The following is a 6,400-nucleotide window of genomic DNA, read 5'->3' on the forward strand; positions in this document are numbered from 1 at the left end:
AAGTAGATGTAAGTCACAGAAGGTAAGTTTTTCTCGAGGCTTTCACACAGCAGAGACGATATCTCTAAAACCCATTAGTCATAGAGTTTACTCAATAAACCATAACACCAAATTCTCAGTTATTGTCACAAAACAAAGACACTATAAAACTGACAGCGAATATTTAAACGAGAAAAAACGCTAACAAATTTCCATTGTCATTTAGAAATGAAGAAAAGCATGTCTGAGTTTCAATTAGAACACAAACTGTACTTTACACTCTTTCGTTAGGTGAATCCACTGGGAAACTCGGTGGAAGAACTCCAAATTTATATAAAACTATTTAATTAAAAACATGCCTCTTGTGTGGTTCAAAAATTGAATCAGAATGCTTATGTAATATATTAATCAATAAAGATACATGATTGGTGTTCCGGTCAATTCAAAGGAGGAATTTCTGAATTATGAAGAATAAAGGACTGTTGAGGTAACGGTGCAAATAACTGGCAGGGGAGCCATGTTCCTACAGAGAGGTCAGCTGAGGCCGGGCCAGCATCCAGAGGCCCAGAAACAGAAGTGACTTCGCATTGCTGTAATTTACCTTCACCTTCCATGGTTGTAAAATGGCTCCCATAGAGTCGGCATTAGGTATTAGGTATTCAGACAACGAAGCTTCCCACCCACACGTTTTCCATACACAGGGTATGGGTACCCCTGTTTTCCATACACAGGGGTCACCACTCCTTTGGAACAAGAAAGAGGGGAAGATGAGCTTATGCACAAGTTAATTTATTGGAACGCCAAGAAATTAGAGAAGCTCATCTCTGACAGCTTCCTCCAATGTCTTGCACTATCGGTGAAGCATTTGCTGCAAATTAGGGGAACTGCATACTGTGAGAAAACTCTGTGCACACCAGTGTCAAAGCAAAAACACAGCTCTCCGCTCCAGGGATTCAAGAGAAAGTCAAGGGCCAGGTGTGAGTGGCCATGGCGAGGAGCACAGACTCAGGTCCCTCCAATTATCATGTTCCAAAAGGGCCATAGTTTTATCAAGTTTATACACTAACAGAATAGAAGAAAGCCATAAATCAAGGCATTTAAGAACATTTTTTTTTTATTCTTTTATATGTTCACAATGTCTGTAGCTACCAAATGGGTATGGAAAGCTGGCCTCGAATCCTCTGAAAGAGCAGCAAGTGCTCTTAACTGCTCAGCCATCCCTGTGGACCCGAAAAGTAGGTTTTAAAAACCACAGATCACCTGGGAGATATTCCAAATCATTCCTTGAAAGACAAGAATAGCTAGAAGCTGTCAAAAATTGAGTCAAGGAATCTGTTACTAGGCAAGTTTGGGAAGTGGTTCTCCAGCATGTTTTAGCTTATGGGGTTAGATGCCAGAAACAAAATAAACCGGGACACTTAAAAAGCCCACAGTTCTTCCCAGGAGTCCTGTATGACCACTGGATTCTTCCCGGAACATGGCCATAAAGAGGGATGGGAGGAAACACGGAGGAGTGGGCTTGGTGGAGAATTCAAGACAAACTTTGCCTGCTCCACAGTGCATCTGATGGAAAGAAAGAGAGGAGAGAAAGAAGAGGCCAGATGTGAAGCAACTCATACAGGGGCTGAGAGTTCAAGGGGAAACTACACTTGCATGAAAAGACCTCACAGAAACGCAAGCCCCACTCGGGTAGATTAAGTCAGAACCTCCATAGGCCGGCTCCGACCCTGGTGTTTTGAACGTTCTTATGGTGACAACTCGGAACCCAGGTTGAGCACCTCAGTCCTCCAGCTTGAGCTCAACAATTTCACAGGAGACGAAGCGTGTCATAGGTGCAGCCGGTTCCAGAGACTCAGCTCTTCCTGCCAAAGAGGATGTGAGGATTTGGGTTGAATGCTTCTCTTTCAAATGAGAGCAAAATTCCTAAAGAGGAAATCTCTTGTGGGGGAGGTGGGATTTTTGTCGTTTCTGTGTTTTTAAAGAGTGTCAGCTCACAGAATGTTCCTTTTCTGTGAATGAAAAGACACCCAGCAAAGCTGACTTTCGGCTGCTTAGCATGCACTGTCCTGCTGTGGTTGTAAAATGATTGGCTTAAAGTCTCTGTTCCCCTCTATAACCTGCTGAAAAGGTATTGACTTAGTGATACTCAGCGGTGCGGAGGAAAGAGAAACGGAGTTGGCCTCAAACACTGAGAGGATCAGTGCCAATATTGTTCAGCAACTTAGTCTCAGTTCCCTCTCACTGAAGAAACACATCTCATTAGATCCAAAATATCATTGATTATAAGATGTGCGGCAATTTGACTAAAGTAACCACTAAGCTAAGTAGTTTTGAGCAGCTGTTTTTGAATAAAGCAGCAGAATTACCGTTAATGTGAACAATTATTATGACAATAATATCTACAATAATATCTACTAACAATAGAGTCCAAATGTTCCAGAATACAAAAGTAAATTTTTCCTTATTAAAAAATTATCTAATCTGAGAAAATCCTTCAAATAAATGTCTGCTGAAGCTAAGCTGTTAATCATGTCTATTAAACTTATCCTCACAAAAGCAAATCTGAACTCAAGGTCCAGTTACTGTAAAAGACACCGACTGCGCCGCTCTCCCAAACACCTCTGAAAAGATGTGATTAAAAACAAAATAATATTTCCCCCTGGAAAGATTGGAGGTTCACATATACTTAATCAAGGGTGAAAGAACTTGTTTTAATTTTGAATTAAAATGTTAATTTGGGAATCTTAAATACATTTTGAGTTTAGCAGGAGTCTAAAGGGTCTGAATGCTGAATATGTGTACGTGAGACACGAGCATCATATACAGTAACAAAAGCATAAGATGAACGGAGTGAACATGTTGAGTTAGGAATGTGTGCAATGTTTTACAAGGCTCCAGAAGAACAGTTTGGTGAGGAGACACAGCTTCAGTCTGAGGAAGGTAATTTGCTAGAGCAAGGAACTGTACTTTGGAAAATACCTGGATAAGGAACCCAATGATCCAGAGACTCAGAATCAACGCCCCTTTTTTCCATTTTCTTTGCCTTTTCCTTTGCTTAATTCTCTCACAGGAACCAGACAAGTTGGCTGCCAAAGACCATCCTTACTAATTCATGAGCCAAGAGTTAAATACAAACATACCACTAGGCATCTACCTGGAGAAATGATCATTAACGTCTAAAACCATTAGGAGGAGGTTTGGGGAAGCTTTAAAATGGACCCCGTCACGCTTCATTATTCACGTGTCAACATCACATGCTCCTGATGAGATAGACGCACTATCAAGTACACCCCCTACCCATCACTATGGCACACAAAATTAAAACAAACCAACTCATCAGGCTCTCAGCCTCTATACATATGCATAACGTTTTCAAGAAACAGGGCAAATGAACCAATTAAGCAGCATAAAAGACCAAATGCATAACAACACAATGGGCCACATCTAAGACATACCCCTAACAAGGTAAGTATCACATGTCCTCAATGAATCATTAGCCTAAAAAGAAGCGAATAATGATCATTGAAGAACAGATCATTCTGTGTGTGGTCATCAAATACAATTGGGAGACTAGTTTAGCTCTTTGTGACAATTTCTAAGATGGCATTTTTGAAAATACCCAGCAAACTTGAGCGCGAGCTGAGGATCAGGCCACGGAAAGGACTTATATTAACATTTCCATATTTACTAAGGGTCAGGTCGTTAGGGGTCGTTTTCTGGTGTCTGTTTCAGAAGTACTTTCACGGGAACTAAGCGGCGACAACCGGTTCTGGAGCACTGTACGGTCCGAGGCGAGCCTCCCCCAGTCCCCCACCCGACTCCCCCCGAGCCTCCCCGAACCTCCCCGAGCCTCCATCACTCGTTGCCCGAGAGGCTCCACCGCGCGCCGTCCCGGCATGCCCCGCGAGCAGAGAGCCGAGAACTCACCGCCCAACCTAGGCGAACTGGGCGGTCCTCTTAACCGGCGTGCACCGGGCGCTCATTTGCATGCGCTTCCCCAGGTAAACCACGCGGGTCCACGCAGGCAGGACGACCTCCACTCAGCAGCCGTGTTTCCGAGCCAAGTAATATGACTTTGATAAGAAAAGCTCTCTTAAGTCTCTGTGCGCCCTGGGAACTCATTGATGAAAATCACCCTAAGTTAAAGAACAAGAAATTAATGGACCTTATATATCCCTTGAATGGAGGGTACGTTCGTGCTCGCTTCGGCAGCACATATACTAAAATTGGAACGATACAGAGAAGATTAGCATGGCCCCTGCGCAAGGATGACACGCAAATTCGTGAAGCGTTCCATATTTTGCCAACTGGATTCCGACTATTACGTCCGTAGTCGATAACTGGGTTTGCACTCAGGGGTGAAAGTTTGCTTGATATTTCAAATGCGGGCATCGTTGTCTACGGCATTATAAAATGGGGATTCATTTCACCCAAACCGGGAATACTTGAAGTGTAGTTTTCTGTAATTCGAAAATAGACCTGAGGTTTTTCTTCCCTAGCCCGAAGCCCGGGGCCCCAGGAAATTTAACATTTTCCCCTAGACTTTCCGGCGTATGAACCGCGTGACGGAGGCCCCACAGGGACTCACCGGAGCCTCGCGGTCTCTTTCCCGGCGTCCTGGCACTCTCTGCTGCTTCTGTAGACCTGAGAGAGCAACTGCTAAAAGCAGCCAGCATTAGGATCTGTTTCCACAAGCCCCTCCACGTGCAGCCTCGAAAGAACACTAGCAAATGCTGCTTTACACAAATTTGATAACAGCAGATTTTAATTGATAAAAAACAAGCACGGGTCCAAAGACTCGAATAAATGGGCGCATTTAATAGTGACGTGTCCCGTTGCCTTGGAGACGCTGGAGGCTGTTGAGGGAAGGGCCGTGCAAACGTAAGAGGTCAAGGGCCGTCCAGTTGGACGTTTTGGTCAGTCGGTCGTACGCAAAATATGGAACGCTTCACGAATTTGCGTGTCATCCTTGCGCAGGGGCCATGCTAATCTTCTCTGTATCGTTCCAATTTTAGTATATGTGCTGCCGAAGCGAGCACGAACTTGCCTTCTAGACGCGGAATATATAAGGTACAAAATCTCAAAAACTTTTAGGTGAGGGTGACTTAGTTATGCGTGTTCTTGCACTCCCCAAGAGTGGAAAGGCATTTTCTTCACCAGAAACCTATGTCTATGCTCGAGACTTCGGCTGCTCAGTGGAAGCGCGCTGACAGATTAAACCCGCGTGGTTTACCTCTGGGCGAACATGCAAATGAGCGCCCGGTGCACGTCGGGTAAGAGGTCTCTCCTGGAGTCCTAGGTGGGGCGGTGAGTTCCCTTAGCAACGGGCTCTCCGAGCACCCCGGGAGGCTCGCCCTTCCCTGACATCTGTCGGGGTGCTGGGGAAATGTTTGGCTGCTCAGTCTCCAGAGCCCCGAGTCGATCACCCTTCCCCCATCCCCCCCCCCGACTTAAACCTGGAACTTGTTACCGACGTCCCACTGTGACGTAGGCGCCCTGAGCAGAGAGCTTTGACGTCTGCCCGGGGACAGGTGATCCCTCCCGAGCTCAGCCCCCCGCTTCCAGCACCTTCGGCGCGGATTCAGTCCGTTCCGGCGGCCGGGCGACCACGCCCTTCCACTCTTTCCGGGTGGGCAGGTCGCAGGTGACACCGGCCTGTGCACTTTTTGCGCAGGCGCCGGTTGGGTCCAGGACGGAGGTCTGGGACCCAGGGCCGCACCCCTTCACAGGTGTCTGGCAGGCGCTAGCCTGTTGCCTGGTAACCAAACATCCGGAACGCAGGTGGAAGGGCGGAAGCCCATCTCCTTGGCCAGAGAGGGGTCTTTGGAGATGTACACTGCTCACTTTGGAGTAGAACAGCCGAATCGCTCTTATACTTCCTTTCCTCTGCCTGCATATTAAATGACATTTGCGTTCAACATGTTAGCCCCGTTGCGATACAAATGTGTAAAACATACCTACTTGCCGGAAATCGTTATTGTACTGTTAAACAGCAGCAAAGCCTGTGCTGTTCAAGTCGTAACTCTGCGAGCTGTAAAACGAGGGACAAAGGTCAGAGCCTCTGATCGTTTGGTGTGGTTTCAGCATTTCTCCAAATGGAGTCGGGGCAAAGGTCCTCTTGCGTGCATATAATTAGCACCGCCAGTCGACTGTGGCGTGGCACATACCTGTAATCCCAGCACTGGGGAGGTAAACACAGAAAAATCAAGAAGGTCAGGGCCAGCCTCTCCTGCAGAGCGACTACAAGTCCAGCCTGGAACAGTACAGCTAAAATCCCTTCCAAGTGCAAGAAAGATTCCTCCAGAGTTCACTCTGGGGAACCCGGGAGTTGAGCTTCCTTCTAGGATGCAGGGGAGGAGTGGCTCACGGGGTCATAGGTGCTCACCGTCCGGAAGGCAGCACCTGGAAAGCCTTTGCCCAG

At 46.5% G+C, this 6,400-nt stretch overlaps 2 non-coding genes across 2 annotated transcripts; one reads left to right on the forward strand and one right to left on the reverse strand.

The window, feature by feature from the left end:
* The first annotated feature begins 4,175 nt into the window (after positions 1 to 4,175).
* On the forward strand, positions 4,176 to 4,282 carry LOC125388105 (U6 spliceosomal RNA). Its single transcript, XR_007228118.1, has one exon. It is a non-coding gene; the product is annotated as a U6 spliceosomal RNA (small nuclear RNA).
* Positions 4,283 to 4,911: 629 nt separating this feature from the next.
* Positions 4,912 to 5,018, reverse strand: LOC125388104 (U6 spliceosomal RNA). The gene has a single exon (XR_007228117.1). It is a non-coding gene; the product is annotated as a U6 spliceosomal RNA (small nuclear RNA).
* Between the last annotated feature and the right edge of the window lie 1,382 nt (positions 5,019 to 6,400).

Source organism: Myodes glareolus, chromosome 11 (assembly GCF_982192425.1).
Source record: "Myodes glareolus chromosome 11, mMyoGla1.1, whole genome shotgun sequence".
Lineage (NCBI taxonomy): Eukaryota > Metazoa > Chordata > Mammalia > Rodentia > Cricetidae > Myodes > Myodes glareolus.